We start from the raw sequence: 22927 nt of genomic DNA, 5'->3' as shown, positions 1-22927 counted from the left end.
GAAGCGTACCCAGGATAAGATGGGATCGCCTGAGCAGTGGGTCTTTGCATACCAGCATAATGCATTTGATGCTGATAACTTTGATAAGGTTGCTAGGCATTACCAATTTGGGATGATTGATTATAACCGTTTTGAATATACGGCTGCCCATTACCTGCAAAGCTTTGTTTCTCAGGTCCTTGGTAAGCTTGTTGGAATTGTGGTTGTTGGTGTTACACCAACCATGGTTGTGAAACCATTTGCTGTTGCACAATACTGGATGTTTGACCAATATGAGGGGTAATAGTACCCGTTTGAGCCTGAGTCGCTCTAGTTAAGGAGCCACTAATTGGCGATTGCGGTTGCGTCGTGGAGATAAGAGGTTGTTGTACTATGACCTGAGAAACTTGAGGCTGGCATATAACAGGCAACGCTTGTACTTGCGACACTGTCACAATAGCTGGCGTAGTGGGGATATTCGACACAGGTAGACTCATTTGCATTGAGTATACAACTCTTGGTTGTTGAGGCAGTATTGGCACCCAACCACTGGATGTGATTCCAATTTGACTCGAATTCGGTTGTGAACTCCCATATGGTTGTTCTCTCAGAGGGAACAATGAAAGAGTATAGTGCCCCCCATACGGCGGCAATCCAGTGTTCAAAGGAATGATTGGTCTTTGGAGACCAGACTACCCAAATTGATACTGTTGTGAAGGATCAATTTGCTGAGATTCAACATAAGAAATTCCAAATACTATTCTGAATGAAAAAATGGGAACAGACCATACTGTCGAAACGGTCCCTGGGTGGACTCCCTCTAGTGGTTGAGAGCTAGTTGGGACAGATGGTATACCAGTGAACATTGTCGGAGTGGTGGCAGGAGGTTCTGCTACCGCTGTATCAGACGACACAGTCCTAGATGTCGATGGTTGTCCAGATATATCGAGTCTATCCAAAAGACTTCCCAGCAATTCTATAGGAACTTGTGATGAAGGAGTTCTAACTTTTGAAGTAGAAGGATATAGGTGGATCCCAATTCCAAAATGCGATGGAGTACTGGATGGAAGATCCTCCATAATCTCTTCTATAACAATCAATCTGGGTGGAAGAGGCAGACTGTCAGGTCCGTAAAATATTTCTGGTGCCGAAGAAGGTATAGATTCTGCAGCGACAGATGCTGGAGGGGTAACACCTTCCGAATCAACCCTAGATGGAGCTGGTTCAGGAATAGAAGTGTTTACTGTTACACTAGGATCAGTTCTAATGTCCTCTTGTAACTGCGGAACTTCTTCTGTAGAGGCAGGGATACTAGAAATGGTTGGAGTAACTGGAGTCTCAAAGGATGTTGAAACACAAGTTTCAAACAAACCAGGAGACTTTGACCCAGTTAAACGAGTTCGCTTGGCCCGGAATGGTTTCATTTCCAAAGTCAAAGATGGTTGACTCGTCAGTCTCCACGAACGACGGGGTTTTTATTGACTTTCTTCCACGATTGCGGATTATTTGATAAACTCAAAATAAGAGGGAAAAACGTTGTTCCGAATTAAATGAATTTTAGACGCTTTGACACAACTTGCTTTTTTAATTTTTAAGAGTCAAGAAAAAGCTAAAGATGACTCTAGTCGCGTTTGATTTTTAATGAGCCTGAAGTGACAAGTGCTCAGATGGACCTTTTCCTTTAAGGAGTCTAAAAAGGAATGAAAGAGACTACTCTGGAAATCTAGACAGAGGGATTACCAAACCAATCGCAAAACTGCAGAATGCCTTTTATGGTACGACAGTCAATCTTCCCGAATGCTGTGTTCAGTGCATTGCGATCGATAGGGCAACAGACATAGCTTCCTAAGGATAAAGGATGTAGCCTATTGTGGTCTCCCAATATATACACGACGGTACGTGGGAGCACAAGTCCATACTAGTACTTGTCGTCTCAAAGAGGAGGAATCACCCAACCTATGATGAAAGCGAAAGTTACCAGGCTTTACGATGCCGGAATACATCTCTAGCCTAGACTTCTAGATGTTGTGCATTAGGTTCCAAAGCATTTTTATGTTCATTGAATTTATTTTACAGTTGGTATTTCTTAAGAATTTTTCCTTTAAGGTTCACCGTGTGATGTAGATATACAACTCCTAAATATGTAAACAGTCGTTTACTCTTCTTTTTGCAATAAAAATCCTAGCTACTAAGGAAAGAGAAACGAAATCCTTTCAACATAGAGCAGAGAGCACATACTAGATGCACTGTCCTAAATCAAAATCAACAAGAATTCTAAATGCAAATGCACATGCATGTATTTGTTTTCTGCTTTATTAATGTGTGAATGACAAAAAAGAATGTTGGGTACAAATCTGAAATATATCTTCTTTCAAAACGACAGTACTAACGATTTTCTTTTCAAAAAGCGAAAGGGAGACAAGATGACACTTTGCGATTTTGAATTGAAAATGGCTTTCGACACTTGAAATACTATTAATTCAAATCAAATACAAGAGTAACCGTGTAATCAACTATCAAAAAGAGAAGGATTCTTTTCCTTCATTGAAAACGACACTTGCGACACTTTCAAATCAAAAGACGACAATTCGATTAAGCTACTATTTTGTAAATGAGAACTGTGAATGGCGAAAAATACACAAAAACATTCACAAATATTTGTACAATGGAGGTTGGATGATGCAAAGGAAGGGTTTTCAACAGTGGTCTACTGATCACAGATAGCAAAACTCCTGAATAAAGCCGAAGAGAGTGAAGAAAAAACCAAAATCTAGAGGCAGAAATAGTTTTATTTGATCATCGCACCTGTAACATAGGGAAACAAGGATGCATCTCACCTACTGCACACAGGAGGTGCAATGCATCTAGATTTCCAAGAGGAGAAGGTGCGATGGTCCAGGAACGAGACTTTAACTTGGGTTTTGGTCACAGTTTGCAGCTTAGTTCAGGGATTTAGGCCGAGCTAATGATAGTTAGTAAATACAAAGTATAGGAGCTGATCTAATGAGGCTACTTGAGCTACCTCTAAGGCACTTAGGATGTTTGCAATTCAATTGCTCAGTTCATAAACAAACCTGGAGATTGACTGAAGCAGCGTTGATCTACTTTGCACTTGCATAGCAAATGCAGTTCGAAGGCTAGCTGGCTTAACTTCAGGATCTTTCTGTGGTTTATGAATCAAACAAATAGAGACAAGCAATCAAACTAAGTCGTTCTCCAGCGGAGTCACCTTTTTGTTACCAGTAAAACTAGTGTCTATTCACAACTGCTAGTCCCACTAAGACAGGTAGCTATCTTAGAAACAAACAAACTAAAGTCACTTGTGTTTTCTTTTATGAGAGATAGATGAGAAAGAAGCAGAGAGTACCAACCTCAGTCTTTCTCTTGGTCCTTTGCTTGTTTCCTTTCCCCTTTGACAAAATCTTGCCACTCCTTCTTTACTTGTCTTGCTTCAAAGAGCACCAGTAGAGTCACAGTAGCATAATACCATCAAAGCATAGAGATCTATCATTGTAAACAATATAGGATCAGATATATATTGACCATACAAATGCATATATCAACACAATATTCAGAGATACACAAGAATATGGAGGAAAACTCAAATAGCTTTATTGATAGAAGTAGTAGAAGAGAGGATTACAACCACTTGGTCTGACCCAGTGCCATCCTCCCATCTTGAAAGCCCTCTTCACCTCATACAAAGCAATATCACCCAACAATGTCTTCAAAGAGAAACCAACAGCACTTCTTTGCAAATTACAAAATTCCAACCTTTTGATCTCTGGGTTGAGAGAAACATATATAGATATTTGCAGGGGGGTGAGTCAGCTTCTGGGATTTTGATTAGTGTCATTTCTCTAATAGTTATTGGTTCCACTTGGAGATTTCATGATCTCTTACTCATCCTTGGGTGCATTCAGGGAGACAAGTGTCAAATGAGCAGCTTCTAGAAGATTTTCAGGGTCTCCACCTAGCAAACTGCTTGTGCCATTTGTCTACTCTCACTCATCGCACCCTAAAGAAGGGCTTTCCAGTATGCATCACACTTTTTGCATGTGGCAGGTGAGATGCATCGCACCCTTAGCACTGGGAAATCTGTATGGTCCTGCTTTTACCAGTTCTGAGTAGTTTTTCATGGAGAACTTCTGGGAGATGATGTAATCATCTGACCTGGCTCCTTTAGGGTATGAAACAACACTTTTAGGGACTTATAAGCCCTTGTTTTATGGAAATATGTGATTGGGGTTGCAGTTCCCAAATATGTCTATAACATGCGCAATGCATGCTTTCCCAGTTTTTGGACCACACGCAGTTCTCCTAACCCCGCGCACCTAGTGATCAGTTCCTGTAGCCCTTTGACTACCTTGTTGTCGCGCAGTAGTTTCATGTATGTCTTCAAAAAGGTAGTGAGCATGAAAGGATCCATCCCTGGTTCTAGTTGATCCTTTCTATCTAAAGTGGAGGCCTTTGTGAAACTCTTATTAGCTTCCATGAATGTCTCCTTTGCGTGTTCTAAATGAAACTTGTGTTCCTTTGTAGGAGCCTTGCGAACCTACACGCTTTCTTCAGACTGCTTCCCTTTATCATCTCCCATTGTCATATTGCTTCTGAGCATCATGTTTACATTTAGGTCTTCCTCGCACGGTTCAGACCTCATCTTTTGTAAATTCTGGGTCAGAGGGGCTAGAGTACCCCCTTTCCGCACATCTTTGCTATCAACAAAGGGAAATCTTCTACCTCATGATCAAACTGCCTACAATACCAACATGATATCCTAGTCGGGTTCATACAATCATGGGCATAATGTCCCGACCCTCCGCAATTGTAGCAAATTATCTAACCGTGACCCCTTCCTGGTCCCATTCCACCTCGACCCCGACCACGCCACTGAAACCCAGCGCGCACCATCCCTACATTTGGGTCAAGGGCTCGCATTTTGGCCTGCACCCTGTAGGCAGGAGTCCGATCCATCACTAGCTCATAGTTTCGGTAGGTGCGTTCGTCATGGCCTACGGACCTGCAGAAATTACAAAACAACTGCTGGGACGTCTGCGTATACTTTTGTAATAGGTGACAATTATCCGTGGTATGGTTTCCTCCTATATGGCAGATCGTGCACCATAATCCAGACACTGTGCTCGGCCCCTCCTGTGCCTCCGGTCTTAATGGCATTGGCCGTCCTCCTGCTAAGTAGTTCATGAACATTGGGCAGTGATCTTTGTCGTGGCCCTGGCCTTTGCATTTTATGCACCATACTTCCTCGCGCGTCTCTAGCCGAGGTGCCCTATCCTGTTTCAATCTCTGCATTTCCAGACATAGATTCTATAGCTACACGTGGATCTATTGGAATCCCAATCCAAGGTCTTGTATAGGGGTCTCATGCAACCTCATTGCCATCTCCAACACTTCAGCCTGGGTGGAAAGCTTTTGCTGTGACAGCGTCGTCCTTAAGTGTGTCGTAAGTGAGGCCACAAACCATGCACGATGTTGTGCATCCATTAATGTCATATTGGCTTCACGGATCGTACTCTTCAGCCTTTGTTCCAGATCCCAGGGGGTCTCACCTGGGAGCATTGCGATCTCTTTAAACCCGATGATTGACTGTGTCTCTGATTTTGGCCTGCTAAATTCCCTGTTCAACGCATTCTAGATCTCTGTAATTCCTATGTTCGGGTGGTCATTAGAACGCTTGATATACCACGTTAATGCGTGATCCTGCAACACGCTCACCAGCATAGCCTTTTTGATATTATCATCCACGATGCCCTGTGCTTCCCATACTACTCTTACTATGAACCAGAATTGTTCCAGATCTTCATTCCCTACTCCTCTAAATACTGGTATTTTGATTGCACTCGCCATACTGAACTGTGGAGATGGTGGAGGTGGAGTGGGTGGAGATGGAAGTGAGGGGAGTGAAGCGGGTGGCGGTGTGGGTGGAGGTGGTAAACACAGAATTTGCTACCTTATCAAACTGATCGCACTTCTTGGAGAAGCCTTCGCAAGCTCATCCTCACTCTCCCACGAGGGTGAAATTAAGGGACTATTTTCTAACTCTTCACTACTTCCGCTTCTTTAGATCTTTCTGCTTCACGTAGTCTCAAACATTAATTTATTCGCATAACCCACTTTTCACACAATAGCATCTTAATCCAAGTGTTCAAAGATTTAACATACTTACCTCGTGGTCCCTTGAGAAAATGTCACTATGCCTCGTTGTAGCTGACGTTCGTGTCTACCGCGAACTCAGTGATAAATCCTCCTATTATTCGGTTGAGCCAGTGGTTCAAAACTCGTGCTATCTTCTCTTTCGAGGCTTTTAGTCTGCGCACTAGTTCTGGAGTCATATAGCTCAGATGGAAAGGATGCAAAGAATATTTCACAGATTTTAGTGTACAAGTAGCACTCTAACCACTTCTCCTTAGATACTCGCGGATTTCTATTTTCCTGCACTGTGAACTTGTGAATCTTCTTATTCAACCACTCTTCAATGTCTTTCTTTGTAAGGTTCCAGTGGCACGACATCAGACATCCTTTATGCAGATCTCAGTCTTGGCAACGGAACCATTTGTTGGCTTAGTGGGGCCTGACCCAGGTTTGGAGATGATTTAGCCAAGAAAATCCCCATACTGCTGGCCCTTTCAACAATAGTCCATAGAGCGTGAACTGAGGTCTCACTTGAAGTAGTATGGGAGGGTGCTTGAACTAGGTTTTTTCACCCTTGGGATGTCTGATGGGCTTCTGGAGGTCCGCGGTCTGACCTATTTCTGCACGCACTTGCGATCCCTTCGCGACATGCGGTGTGGCTTCCACATAGCCCTGCTCGGGGCGCGACCCATATAACACCCAAGTTCCTCACTTATTAACCATTTACTTAACCTGTGTGTGTAATATTTAGGGTTATTAAAACATATCCAACATTTATATCAATTCACACGATACGTAAATGATCATAAACATAAAGAAGATAAGCAAAACAAGTACACAAAATTAGGAATTAACTTCTCTTTATTAGTTTTTTGTCCTGATTACAGACTTGACTCCACCCTGCGCACTCAGCTGTAGGGGTCTGTGCACTCAACTACGGACTCTACTAGGCCTCTGCGCACTCAGTGATAGAACCTCTTCCTACCACTACAACCTAATACACTTAGGCTTCTACTCTAAGCTCGAACCATTCTTTTGTTATTCTTCCTATTCATCACTAACTTTACAACTTAGATCCTTGCTCTATTTATACAATCCCATAGTCCGCGAACCATGGGTAGGCTGACTTTACACTAATTTACAATACAAAGCTTAGGAAGAACAACCCTATGACCCAATTGTACACTTCGCGCTCTACGCCTGCAATTCGTGGAGTTCTACACCATATTTGACCAAAACTTGGGCTTTGAGCCCAAAAACTTGCTGTGGGGGGGATTCCATGCCCAACAACATGACATTCATTGATCAATCAGCAAACAAACAAATAGAGAAAGTTGGGAAAAACACATTCCAAAGGTGAAAATTTTCCCTAAGGTGGATCAGCACAGGTCAAAGAAGGCCTAATTGGACTCCAAAGCACTGTCTCTCACTCAAGGGTTCTCTACAGAGCACTGTCCCCTGACCAAGCTTATAGTGATTCCTAACAGGCCACTCAAGAGTCATCTAACCTCAAATTTTGACCAAAATTCAATGCAAAAGAGTTGAAATATAGTAAATGAACACAAGTAGGGTCTACAAGAATGTCCTAGGAGGTGAATTAGCGACTAGGAAAGGTGATTCTTCCCCAGTGGATTCGCCAATTTTTTTTGGAGAATTTAGCATCTACGGATAAATACTAATTCACTAGACAAGTAGTTGTGCCTAGAACAACAGTGTAAAGTGTTTTAGACTTTCCCTATAAGCGATAGATAAGAATAGAGGATAGAATGCCTTCCTGTAGTTCAGCTCTCCACTCGTCTCCCTTGTATCGATTTCGTCGTTCCTTCCCATACTTAATCCGCTTGAAAAGTACCCTGTCAACACAATAGAAGACGAAAATCAATAAAAGCATAGATCCATTGAATATAAATGAAAGGAATAAGAAGCAATTCATACATATAAGCATTACAAAATAACACATCATATGGAAAAAGGTTCAAACACTTTATTAGATAGAAGAAGGAACTACAGCCATCAATGTCTGATTCAAATTCATTCCTCGAGCTTGGATCCCATCCACATCACACCAAAAGAAAGACAAGCTTGTGGCAGCACATCATTTGCTCCAAATTCAAGTCTCATAGCAGCATTATCTCCTTACAATTCAAAATAATCCAGTCCCTGATCACTTAGATGAGTGGTCAATTTATAGGAAAATGAAGGAGTTTTTGTCATGGTGACATTTAATGGCCTTCCATACTTAGAATTAGTTCCATGGAGGAAGGGATGAGAGGATAAGATGCACCTTAACTCATTCCTCATCCATTTTCAAGCTCATAGGAGTTTATAAGTCAGGGAAACTTCTAGATGACTCCAAAAGATAGGAATATTCCCCAAACCCCAATTGGATTTTGCTCATTCTCGCCCAGCATAGGTGAAAGGAAGCCTAAGTGCTCTATAGAGCACCCTTGCAGTTGACTCAACTACTCTGCAGTGCACCTTCATAAGGGCTTACTTGCGCTGGTCCCTCTAGAGGCAATTTTTGGATATCTTCAAATCATGAAACTGTCTAGGAAGGAGGAATTCAAAGGGTTGACTTGTTTAGGTCATGAAAAAACTGAGTTTAGGGTTTGATGAGTCATAAATCACTGATCTGAATGTTGGGATTTGATGTGCCCAAATGTATCTGCAATAGGTAGTCACTGGATGAGTGAATTAGGTTAGAGAGTGAACGAGGAGAGGGCAAGAGAAAATTAGAATTGCAGACATCTAATGGGGAAAGGTAGGAAAGTTCCTTTAATGCTTAGTAGTATAATGATGTGATGGTTTAGACTAGTGAGATGCTAAAAGGAGCATGAGGATCATGAATTCTTTTAAAACTGAAGAAATGAAACAATCTATGATGATTTTACAAAACAGAGCATACAAGATGAATTCTGTGTATCACACCTTGAAAATAAAACATACTTAGAGTGACATAAATCATGGAAGGCACAAAAAATTCATACATATGAAACTGAAGAAGAAACAATGTCAAAATACCATGCCATAGGAATCCCACCAAAATAGCTGCAACTCACCCAATATATTTCATGCCAATGTCTGAAACACTAGTACAACATCCAATAGAGTTCAACCTGAAGAATGAATGAAATATTACATTATATAGGCCTCAAACCAACTCATCCTAGCCTCATGGGTCGAATCCATGAGAGGAGGAGCAGTTAAAAAAAAAACTGAAGTGATAGCTAGAGTGTAGGGTGGTCAAAGTGACTCATCGCTAACTTAAGTGAACTGATTCATTACAAGTCATGGAGGCAATTTACCTAATTTACTTACCCTAGGTAATAGTATAAACATAATAATTACATCAACCACATCAATTACATCAGTAAAACAATGACTTCCCATAGGTAAAAATCAAATTTGGAGAGAAACAGTGAAAATTTGGCCAACTGTTAAATGCGCAGTGCTAGTGTCAAACGCGTAGTGCCATCTTTAGTGGTAGGTAAGCTTTCAAGACTGCATCTTTATGCTGAGTGACATCCACCTGTTCCTTGAGTGCCTTTGCCCGCTGCATCCTCGCAAGCCTCTATGTAAGGGCAACCATTTGCATGGTCCCTTTTACCTCATCGTATTTCTGTTGCAACTCGCGCACCTTTGTCTCTAGGTGCTCTATGTTCGGGTCCTCCTACAGGGTGGTGAGGACCTTGAATGACTGTTCAAACAGCTTCATGTAGTTTTTCACTACACTGTCAACCACTACCATTACTGTTGTGACCACGGTGGTACGCTATTCTCTGACCTTCGGTGGAGTTGAAGGCTGAGCCTTCAACTGTAGTTCTACGATCTATAGGTTCAACTCCATCTAAACCCTGGCCATTTCTTGTCTTGCGTTGCACACCCCTGTAGCTAAATTACAAATGCGTGCCTCCACTAGTTCCTCTACTTGAATGGCCAACTCTGGGACCATTTGGCAAGCTTCCTCCACAACCTGCATTATTTGCTTGTTCTACTCCACAACCTTGTTGTGTTGCAGGCTCAACTTCTCAATGTTGATGCGCTGCTCGCTCATTACCTGTATAGCATGATTGTCCTTGGCTTGAAGTTCTGCAGTGACTCCATCCTATAAGAGGTAGAGCATCTCTCGAGGGAGCGTGACCATGTTCAACCCTACCCCTTTCAAATTGCTGACCATAGGTCTATCACCCTCATTCTCTGTAATGAGTGCTCCATCTGGTAGCACTATTGTGTTGGTCATCCTCATGCGCACCATTTCCTCGACAGTGGAAGTGTTGACTACGAGGCTAGTGGACACTGTGCCATCCTGTGGAGTGTGCACCTGCAACTCCTGTATTTCTACCTGGAGAGCCCCCAATACCAACTGGTGTTGTTCCTCAAATTACTGGAGGGCCTTCACGATGACATCCCTCACCGTTTCACTGATATCATGCAACTCCCCTTCAGTGAGGGTGATAGGGTCAAAAGATGCCTTCGAGGCCTTTGCTTTCTTTCATGGCCCTACTTACTCCCGTGGTTGCAAACACTTGAGTTGGGTGGACATTGTCTATGGGTCCATGCCACCTTGTTCTGTGTCTATCTCTGGTTCAGGAAAAGGTGACTTCTATCCTTTGCACTCTTTCTCTGCTATTTTCTACTGTTGCTTGGCCAATTTCGCGGTGTCGAGCACTTCCTAGGCCTTAGCCACTGCTTCTTCTTTCCTGCACTTTTCTGTTAGCTACGCCATCTGAAGTTTTGTCTCTTCCTTCTTCTGCTATGCGGTGGACTTCTCTGCTTCCACCGCAGAGTCAGCTAGAGCGTGCCACTTTGACACACAAGACTCAAGGACTGTGAATATCACATCGCCAGTCACCAAATAAGGTAAATCATGCCACGTCTTTGTAGGGTCCTTCCACACCCTGATAAAGACATACTGAAAGTCTGCTTTGAACTCCACAAAGCTCTGCAAACTATTGTAGACTGTGGGTGATAACTGCGGTTTACGATTGATCCCCATCCAGATATTCATCTCCATGAATATCCAAAATATCTTACTCTCCCTTATTCTCTTCATGTCCTTGGTTACCCACAGTGAAGCGTATTGCGGTGCCTCTGGAAGGCCCGGTGCGACTAAAGGGAACTGGCTATCTTTGGGCGACTCCCATGCCACCAGTATGATTGAAAACAAGAGCCATGCATAATGAAATGCTTTTCCCTGCTCCTATGCCTCGTGGCAGTTCGCAAGGAACTCACCGCATACATAGTTCACCCAATTGAACTGGGCACCTTCTACACATTGCGCTACTCGTACAACCACTGGTGCAGGCACCTCATCCGCACAGCACCTCCGCATCACCTTCCCTACCAATATTTGTGTAGTGACCTTAACTGCAGGGTTGTTGATGCTGGAGATGGCATACCCTCACTTCTTCTTCTCGAGTTTGAACTTCGTCTTCATTGCCTCTGCGAGGGCCAACTCACTAGCTTTTCCCTTTGAAATATTTCCTGGATCCTCCCCTAAGAAAGGTAGTCGTGTAATGTGGTGGATCAGATGGTCTGTGATGGGGATGGGTTCCTCCAGCCACAATCACCCATCATGCACCAAGCATAGTAGCTACTTGATGAAGAAAATGGTCACTAGGGTGCAGTGGTAATGCGACACCCATAGGAGCTTTAGCAACTTGTATTTTTCTACACCTCTAAGCCATTTGCACAGCTCCAATTCAATCATTCCAACTGGTGCATCTATCTTCTGGCGCATTAGATTCATATTTATAAAATGCAGGAACTTCTCATGGTCTACGAAGTCCTAATCTTCAAATTTCAACACGGGAACCCCTCCCATGTACGCACCCTCAAAAATAATATCATCTGGGAGCAGTGGAGTTTATAGAGAGCTCTTGCTCTCATCTATATCCTTCGGCACCTTGGCTTTACCCTTTCGAGGAGGAACATATTCTGGCATCCGGGTAATAAGGTCCATACCCTAGGTTTCGTCTTCCATCTCTACATCCTCCTCCTCCACTCAGATTTCCTCAAACTCTTCCTCCTCATCGGCCTCCAGATTAATGGCCTTCCCTTTTTCCTATAATATGCACTTGGTCCTTAGTGGATTTCTAGGTGAGACATGCACCAGTATCATGGCCTATTTATCTTTTCTGGGTCTCTGTTGGCTTAATGCGGCCTGACCCAGGTTTAGAGGTGATTTAGCCAAGAAAATCTTGGTACTACTGGCCCTTTCGGCAACAGTCTATGGAGCGCGGACCGAGGTCTCACCCGAAGTAGTATGGGAGGGTGCTAGAAGCAGGTTTCCATACCCTTGGGATGTCTTATGGGCTTCTGGAGGTCCGTGGTCTGACCTGTCCCTACACGCACTTGCGATCCCTTCGCGACCTGCGGTGTGGCTTCCATGCAGCCCTACTCGGGGCGCGACCCATATAATACCCAAGTTACTTGCTAATTAACCGATTACTTAACTTGTGTGTGTAATATTTATGGTTATTACGACATATTCAACAATCATATTAGTGCACACGATACATAAACGAATATAAACATAAAGAAGATAATGCACAAAAATTACACAGAATTAGGAATCAAATTCTCTTTATTAACTTTTTGTTTCAATTACAGACTCGTCTCTGCCCTTCCCACTCAAATGCAGGGGTCCGCGCACTCAGCTGCGGACTCTAGTAGGCCTCTGTGCACTCAGCTGCAGAGCCTCTTCCTACTACTACAACCCAAGACACTTAGACTTCTACTCTAAGCTTGAACCATTCCTTCACTACTCTCTATCATTAACTTATCTTTACAACTTAGAGCCTCTCTCTATTTATACAATCCCATGGTCTGCAGACCATGGGTAGGCTGACATGACTTTACATTACATTACATTATTTTATGGCGGACAACCCTATGACTTAACCTGTACTTCGCGCTATGCGCCCCCAATTCGTAGAGTTTTACAACACTTTTGACCAAAACTTCGGCTTTAAGCCCCAAAACCTGCTATGGGGGGATTCCATGCCCAACAGGCCCCCAACACAATCATCGTGACTCATCTCGAGTCACTCTGCTGGTGTGGTGATCTTGGCATGGAAACCTTCCAAGTGTTCCCATACTGCTCGGAGGTCTGCAACGCACTGTTCTGCTGTTTGTTGGACCTGCTGCATTTCTGCTTCTGAATCATCCGCGTCTGCCTCATGTCCTTTCTTTGGTACCGACTTTTGGTGCTTGTGTTTATAGTCCCATGCCCTTTTTCGGCTCCTTGGTCCGTGAAGACTATGCTTTGGTCAGTTAGTCAAAGAGTTGGCCCACCCGTGTAGGGTTTCAAGTGGCCATCATTGAATTTTCCTGGGAAGGGTTCTCCATTGAGTTTGACTAGCTAGACCACGCCTCCGTCGGTGACCTCTTTTACCACATATGGTCCCAGCCAGTGCATTCTAAATTTTCATGAAAATTTTTCAAACTTGCTGTCATACAGTAGCACTAAGTCGTTTACCTTGAAGGTGCGCAACTTGATATGGTGGTCGTGCCAGGCTTTTTCATGTTGCTTTTGTACCCGCTAGTGAAATCCAGCCAAAAATCATTCTTCCTCGAGTTCTTCTAATTGCACGATCCTTTCTTCCAGAGCTTCGCGGTCCGTTACGCCTGTGAGTGCTACTATTTGCAGACTAGGTACGATGTATTCCATCGATATGACTGCTTCCATACCATAGACCAACCGGAATGGTGTTTGTCCTGTTAATTTCTTGCACATTATCCTGTATGCCCATAACATAGCGAGTATGCACAGGTCCCAGTCATTCCACTACGCATTACATACTTTGGTCAGCATAGTCTCCAGTATTTTATTGAATGCTTCTATTGTTCCATTGACCTGTGGGTGGTATGGTGTAGTTTTCTAATGATACACCTGGAACTCTTCTGCGAGTGCACTAATGGTTTTGTTCAAGAAATGTGTTCCGCGATCGCTCATTAAGATTTTTGGAAATCCAAATCGTGTCAACAAGTTTTTGAACAAAAACTTTGCAGCCATAGCGGCCGTGCAGTCCTTGACCAGCTGTGCTTCTTCCCATCGTGTCAGGTATTTTGTCGCGATGATGATGTAGCACACACCCATCTTTCCCGGAGGTTTGATCAGGCCCACGAAGTCAATCGCTTATTTCTCAAACGGCTACAGTGTTATTTGGGGATTTAGTGGCATTTCGTTCCTCCATGATGGTTTTCGTGTCCTTTGACATATATCACAGGCCTTATAATGTGCTTTCGAATCCTAGTTCAGGGTCGGCCACCATAACCCTGCACGAAGAATCTTCTATGTGGTCGCGTGTCCTACATAGTGTCCTCCTGCAGCTCCACCATGTGCTTCTACGAGGATCTGACCTCGTTCAAATTCAGGTACGTATCTTTGTAATATCTCATCGTTTCCCATATTGTAGAGGTGCCCTGCGATGATAGAAAAGTCTACCATGCGCACCACCAATTCCTTCTACTGTTGGATTGAGTACTCCTTCGGCTCAATCCTTGTCATTAGAAAATGGATTATATCTTCGAAGTGTTTGTCTGCGATGGGCACTGTGAAGAGTTGTGCATTAGGTAGTCCCTCCTCCAAATTTGTTGGTTCCTCGCCCATCTCAATTCGTGACAAGTGGTCTGGTCCTGCATTTAAGCTTCCTGGCTTGATTATGACCTGAAAATCATATTCTTGAAACAGTAAAAGCCATCTACATATTCGCCCCCCCAACACAGGCTTGTTCACCAGGTATTTCAATGCGGAATGTGTTGGGTGTGGAGCCTGATTATCTTCTGTATTCAAAGGTTTTAGCCAGATGTATACCCCAGGAAGACTGTACACCACTCCATGCGGGGGGGTGCAGGGGGGACTTTCCCCCCCGCAAGGGTCTGGGGGGTCTAATCCCCCCCAGCTAGGGGGTCTGGGGGCCAGCGAGGGTTCGGGGGCAGCGCCCCCGAAGCTAAAACTAGATGTCAAATTGCCTTGTAAAAGTCTAGTAATTTCTAGTCAATCTAGGCCGTTCATTAGGAAGATGATCTGACGGTAGAAGTTATGTTTAATTTAGGGTTTTTTTCCCTAAAAGGCAACCCCTCACTATATATGAGGGAATTGTATTGCGTCTATGTATCTCTATATGCTAAGTAAGGAAGAGAGAGGAGATTGAGAGTGAAGAGGGTGTTACAGCGGATCTGTTGTAGGTTGTATCTCTTCAGTTTGTTGGATAATATAATAAAAGAAGGACTGCTATTTCTCCGTGGATGTAGCCTAAACTGGGTGAACCACGTATATCTGTGTCTCTCTTGTTTTATGCATTTTCTGTTTTTATATTTCTGCAATATTTTATGTGTTCCGTTGCTCTGTAATATATAATTTTGTAACAACTGGTATCAGAGCTGAAGATCTATTTGGCTAATAAACTCACAGGAGGGAAGGGTTCCTGGTTCGAGTGGGAGCAATGGCGGAAGATGGTAGGTTTAGGGTCGAAAAATTCAACGGCCAAAACTACCAGCTGTGGAAGATGTAGATGGAAGATTATCTGTATCAGAGAGATCTGTACCTACCGTTGAGCGAAAAGACAAAGAAGCCGACGAGTATGACAGATACAGAATGGATATTCTCGACAGAAAGGCACTTGGAACAATACAGCTGTGCCTAGCAGCGTTGGTAGCGTTTAATATTTCAAAGGAAACGACAACAGAGGTTTAATGTCAGCATTGGCCAAACTATATGAAAACCCTCGGCCTCAAATAAGTTATTTATTATGAAGCGTTTATTTAATATGAAGATTTCAGAAGGTGGATCTGTTGCAAACCATTTAAAGGATTTTAATACAGTTACAAGTCAGTTAAGTTTTGTAGGGGAAAATTTTGATGATGAAGTTAGGGCTCTGTTATTTTTGTGCTCATTGCCAGAAAGTTGGAATGGTTTAGCTATGGCCATTAGTAACTCTATCTTTGGATCTAGTACTTTAAAGTTTGATGATGTTGTCGGTGCAATCCTTAGCAAGGAAATGCGACGGAAAAGCTTCAGTGAGACATCAGGTAATGCTTTGACTGCAGAGACTAGGGGAAGAAAAATGGAAAGAGTAAAGAGCCTAGGATATCACAGTAAGTCAAGAAAAGGTAGATCCAAGTCGAGATCGGGGATAGTATGCTAGAAATGTAGGAAGAAAGGACACCTGAAGAAAGACTGCAAGTCTCGGAAGGGAAAAGAAGGAGACGCGCAGCAAGAAACTAATCATGAAGCGAATGTAATAGGTGATGTGTTGCAAGATGCTTTGATTCTTTCATTAGAAAATATTATTGATGCCTGGGTGGTAGATTCAGGGGCCTCATTCCATGCAACACCTGATAGGAAATATTTTCATGACTATGTTCAAGCAGATTTTGGACGAGTCCGTTTGCGTGATGATAAACACTATAAAATTGTTGGAATGGGTAAGGTTCTTGTAAAATAGCAGAATGGGAACCAATGGCTACTAAAGGAGGTAAGGCATGTTCCAGATCTGAAGAAAAATCTGATTTCAACAGGGTAGTTAGGCGGTGAAGGTTGTGTGACAACTTTCACAGATAAAGCTTGGAAGGTCACCAAAGGAGCCCTGGTAATAGCAAAAGGTGAAAAGGTTGGTACATTGTACTTATGCAATGGTATTTATAACTCTGTTAATGCTTTAACTTCCAAAGGAGCAGATGCAACATTATGGCATCATAGGCTCGAACACATGAGTGAGAAGGGGATGCAGATTCTTCACTCAAGAAATTTATTTCCAGGTTTGAAGCATGTTGATTTAAAATTCTGTGAAAATTGTGTTTATGGAATATAGAAGAGAGTCAGATTCCTTAGAGTGGGAAAGAAAAGAAGAGCGAAAAATTAGAGCTTGTGCATACAGATGTATGGGGACTTTCTCAGGTACCATCTCTTGGTGGCTCTCGCTATTATGTTACTTTTATTGATGATGCAACTAGAAAAACCTGGATTTATTGTACTTGAAATATATCTTATGTATTTGATACTTTCAAGAAATGGAAAGCTTCGGTTGAAAATGAGAAAGGGAAAAAGTTGAAGTGTCTCAGATTAGATAATGGAGGTGAATATTGCAGCAAAGAGTTTGATAGGTACTATTCAGAGAATGGAATTCGCAGAGAGAAGATAGTTCCAGGAACACCATAAGAAAATGGTGTGTCAGAAAGGATGAACAGGACAATCATGGAGTGTGCAAGGTGCATGAGATTTCATGCAGGATTGCCTTTACAATTTTGGGCAGATGCTGTAGACACTGCTATTTATCTAATGAACAGAGGGCCTTCAAGTTCCTTGGATGGTGGTATTCCAGAGGAGGCATGGACAGGTAAAAAGGTAAACTACTCATTTTTAAAGACTTTTGGTTGTGAAGTCTTTGTCCACATTAGTAAAGAAAATAAAACAAATTTTGAGGCAAAATCAAAGAAATTTACCTTGATTCGATATGGTGTTAATGATTTTGGTTATCGCTTATATGATTATGAAAATCAAAAAATCATTAGGAGCAGAGATGTAAGATTCAATGAAAAGCTCTTGTATAAGAATCAGTTGCAAGAAAAGAAACAGGAAAAAGAAAACAGAGAATACACAGTGCTTGACGATATCACAGGAAAAGTGATGGTGCCTAAAAATCATAATGATCAACAGCCAGAACAACAACCACAACAGCAACAAGCAATTCAAACACCTGAAAGTGGTGTTGGAAGATCTACTAGGATAAGTAGACCCCTTGAACGATACTCTCCTTCATTATATTATGTATTGTTGACTGATTCTAGTGAACGAGAATGTTATGAAGAAGCAGTGCAAGTAGAAACAGGAAGAAGTGGGAGCAAGCCATGAAAGAAGAGATGGAATCCCTAGCACATAACCAGACTTGGGACTTATTCAGGTTGCCTGCAGGTAAAATGACATTGCAGAATAAATGGGTTTACAAGTTGAAGGAAGAAGATGGAGGTAGAAAAAGGTACAAAGCTATAATTGTGGTGAAAGGGTTTGAACAGAAAAAGGGTATATACTTTGATGAGATATTTTCTCCTGTTGTGAAAATGACTTTAATTAGAACTATTCTAAGTCTAGTAGCAGCTGAAGATTTGCATCTTGAGCAGTTAGATGTAAAGACAACCTTTCTCCATGGGGATTTGGAGGAAGAGATATATATGCAGCAGCCACAAGGATATGAGGTAAAAGGGAAGGAAAACTAGTGTGTAGGTTGAAGAAGAGCTTGTATGGCTTAAAACAAGCTCCAAGACAGTGGTATCTACAATTTGATAGGTTTATGTCTGAACAAGGTTATACTAGGTGTCACTCTGATCATTTTTTTTATCTCAAAAGGCAAAATGATGGCAACTATATTATATTGTTATTGTATGTAGATGACATGCTTGTTGCAAGTTCTCACATGCAGGAAATAAATGTGCTCAAAAGGAAATTGGAAAACTCATTTGCAATGAAGGAGTTGGGTGCTGCAAAACAAATACTTGGTATGAGAATAACTAGAGACGGGAAGAATCACAACTTAACATTGTCTCAAAGTGAGTACATAGAAAAGGTGTTGAAAAGGTTTAATATGCAGAATGCAAAACCAGTTAATATACCTTTGGCTAGCCATTTCAAATTAAGTAAGGAGGCATGTCCCAAGGCTCAGGAGGAAATGGCTCATATGTCTAAAGTTCCATATGCATCAGCAGTTGGAAGCTTAATGTATGTAATGGTCTGCACAAGGCCTGATATTGCACATGCAGTGGGAGTTGTAAGTAGGTACATGAACAATCCAGGAAAAGAACATTGGATGGAGGTGAAGTGGATTCTCAGGTATTTGATAGGTACCACAAATCAAGCATTATGCTTTGGTGGTTCAAACATTGCTCTACAGGGATATGTTGATGCAGATATGGCAGGTGATAGAGATAACAACAGGAGCACTACAGGATATGTATTTACTGTAGGTGGAATAACTGTCAGTTGGGTTTCAAAAATCCAAAGTGTTGTTGCACTTTCAACAACAGAAGCAGAGTATGTTGCTGCTACAGAGACTAGTAAAGAAATGATTTGGTTACAAAGGTTTCTGGATGAATTGGGTAAGAAGTAGGAGTTGGGAAGGTTATACAGTGACAACCAGAGTGCCATACATCTTGCAAAGAACTCTGCATTTCATTCCAAGACTAAGCATATACAACTCAAGTACCATTTCATACGGTCAGCATTGGAAGATGGACAGTTGAAGCTGGAAAAGATACACACTAGCCAGAATCCTGCAGATATGTTAACAAAAGTTGTAACGAGGGAGAAACTGAGAATCTGCTCAGTTTCAATTGGTCTTCAATTATGATGAAGAAGTGTTGCACTAAAAATTGTCACCTTGATATTTTGCAATCTATGTGAGTCCATTATCACTCATACTTTTCTCCTTTGCAAGTCTTGAGCCTCAGTTCCTCATATCAAACCTTGAAAATAAGAGAAAGCCCTCAAAAATATCTAAAACTTTGGTTCCGCACTTTCTCTTTACATTAAATGTGGTCCTGCACCTAATGGTCATGTCTCCTATGCACCTGATCGCTCTGTCTCTGTGTTATGGGTGTGGACCCCTGTAAAAGTTAAAAAGGCACGAGTATATTCTAAAAACTCACTTTCAATCATTTCTAGAAACCTCTGGAAGGAATCTTGAGGTGGCAAGTTCACTCTCTTAAGGTTCATGCATCCCATACCTTAAGGAGTTAACCCCTTGATGTGAGGAGCTTATATCCTTGAAGGAGGATTCTATCCCTTCATAGATGGACCTGTAACTTCCTCCTCTGCACTATAAAATGAAGCATTGCGCTGGTTACTTGGGAGGTTAAAAAGCTGAATATTTTTGAGGTGACATGCTGCTGGAACTTAGACTTCTTAGTTAAGTTTTTATGAGATATTACATACCTCTTTGATCTCATTTGGAAGAGTGCAAGGCTCGTCAAAGTAAAGGAAATTCCTCTTTCGGACCCTAGGAAGAGCTTGTCAAACATCAAGGCTGAAAAGGTTGTAAGGTTCTTCTACTTCAAAGTTAATACAAATAAGTTTGTTTTTCTCAATAAGCTGTTGATTTATGGTTTATTTTATGGATTCCTTGATCAACATAATTGACACGATTTATGATATTTTCTATGCAAGTGCTATTTGATGTTTTCTTGTTTGTGATTGTAGGTTCTGAAGGGTAACTCGTTTGAAGAATTGGAAGATGGCTACTACGAACAAGCGTTGGATCTGAAATAGGGTCTTAACACCTCTATAGGTTTCATTTATAAATCGCATATGTCTAGAGAAAGATAGATTTGTTTGTCTGTTTGTTGCTAGACTATCTTCTGATACTAGGGAGATCAGTCTTGTCTGCAAGATCGATTTATCCGGCCAAAAAATTGGCAACTCCATTGGGGAGGGTTTTTGGTTTTTCTTTCTCTTTGAATTGAGAAACTTGTTTTCATTTCTGGTTTTTGATTGATGTATGTTGGCTTGGGTAGTTTTTAGAATCTGGATTATTTTTTGTTTTTTTCGAAGTTTTTAGGGGACCGCACTTTCTCTTTACAGACAGTGCGATCATCTCTGCACTCTTCCTTTAGTACACAGAGCGGTACCAAACCTTCTTCTTCTGGAAACCTGTGGACCCTGTAATTTTTTTTGAAAAACCTAAAATATTTTCTTCCAGTTAAGTTTAGGTTTCATTTAGGGTTTTTAGTGTCTACCCAGAACTACATTCTTTCTGTCAAAAATCTCTTGTGGGTGAGTTCCGATGGTGTTTTTTTTTTAGATGATTTTCTAGAAATTTTGCATGCCTGGGGTGGTTTTCACTTGGTCTCTGTAGTGACTGAAAGATCAGAAGCTTGAGAAACCTTAGATCACCCTGGTGTCTTTTTGTCTTCTTGATGAGTTTGACTTGGTTGTGAAATCTGTTCTTTGCGAGAAATAGATTTAGTTTTCTCCTTGCAAATCTTCGAACAAGCTTTGTCATAAGTTTTGAATTTCATTTTTATAAAAGAAAACATATCTGGATGTTTTTTGATTGAATTTTTATTCTGAAAAAATGAATCCTTATTTTACTGAACAACTAAGTAAAACGTCCTCAAAAAGAATTGAAGCTTTTTATTTAATTTAGGTTTTTAAAAGTTTTTAGATCTCAAGATTAGTTTTTGTAGGTTTGAGTGTTTTCTCGAACTTGTAGATTTATTTTGAGTAAATTGTTTTTTGTAGTTTCGAGTTTTTAAAAAGGAAATGGATTTATTTTGAGCATTTAATTAGTAGTCTCATTTTGAGTTCTTATTGAAAAATACAAGAAGATTTTCTTTCCATTTCCATGTTGAAAGAAAGAATTTCTTCTTAAAAAATTGCATTCTCAAATTCTTTCTTTTAGCTAGAATTTCATTGAAAGAAAAACGAAGTGCTTATCATTTTAGGTGCATCTTTTTAGTGTTTTTGGAGTCGAGTCTTCACACCATCAAAGTTTCATTTCCGTACCTAATGACTTAAAGAACAACCCATAAAAATAACTCTTAATTAAAATTGATCTAGTAATCTTTTTTATTTCTAGGGCTCTTATCACCAATATAGCTTAGGCTAGTATCTTGGAGTAGGGAGTAATTAACTCTCCAAGATAGTTAAAACAAACAAGTAGCTACATCATGTGGTAGGAAATAAATCCAATTGTAATTGATACATTAAGGGAATCTTCTCTTAAAGGAGTCAATCACGAGATCATGTCCGAACCTTTGAGACAATCAAGTTTGTTTCATTGGGAAAGATAGAAGATTTGTGCGTATTATAAACGGTAAACCTCGGATTAACCATTGTCGAGGAGCCTGGGGTCACTTGTTGGTAAACCTCGGATTGATCATGTCGAGGAGCCTTCAAGGGGATTGAGCTTTGTTACTCTGCCCTTGCGCATAGATCGAATCGTAGACTGTTCCCCTAGTTGTATTTGTTACTATTGGTAACCTTAGTGTCCATAAACTTAAGATTATTTCCTAAGGTGAAGGTGAAGGACTGGTAGTATTTCTCCTTCCAATGAATTAGCTGAAGAACCTGAAATTTTTGAGCCTGAAACTAAACCTACTGCTACTCCAACTTCAGGATTTGCTTCTCCAACTTCTAGTGGTCCTGGTTCACCCAGAGTAGGAAACATCATTACTCAAAATCTTCCTTCTAGCCTCATTTCTATTGAAGAACTTGTCAGTCCAGACGAAGATGTAACATCTCCCGAAAATCAACCAACTTTAAATCTTAGGGAGCATGAATCAATATTCTACAGTCCTTTTAGGAGTGACGCTTGGTACGTATCATTGAATTTTTTTTGGAAAACCTGGGTCTTATTTTTTCACCACCTCGAATTCCTTTTCATCCTACACCAAGAGGTTATTATCCTCCATCGATCATGTCAAGACAGTCGTCTATGTTTTCCCAAACACTGGAAACATTTTTATATGGTGGTCCTTCTATTCCTTCGGGGTACCAGTCACTCACTGGTGCTTTTTCAGGAGCATCTCCTCAACCAATTGAACATGAGTTATCAACTAGTAATAATGGAACTCAAGCATCGAATGCAGAAGAAATCCTTATGATTTCTAGTGGTATTCCAAATCCTCAACCTCAAGGTAGTTAGTTACCACCTGGGGGGCAACCTCAAGGTAGTTAGTTACCACCTGGGGGGCAACCTCAAGGTAGTTAGTTACCGCCTGGGGGGCAACCTCAAGGATAGTACATACCTCAAGGTCAACCCCAGACTTAGTACATACCTCAAGGTCAACCCCAAACTCAATA

Source organism: Pinus tabuliformis, chromosome 1_2, assembly GCF_031772625.1.
Source record: "Pinus tabuliformis cultivar Carrire ecotype Pingquan chromosome 1_2, CPIR1, whole genome shotgun sequence".
Lineage (NCBI taxonomy): Eukaryota > Viridiplantae > Streptophyta > Pinopsida > Pinales > Pinaceae > Pinus > Pinus tabuliformis.
This window is presented reverse-complemented; position numbering follows the sequence as displayed.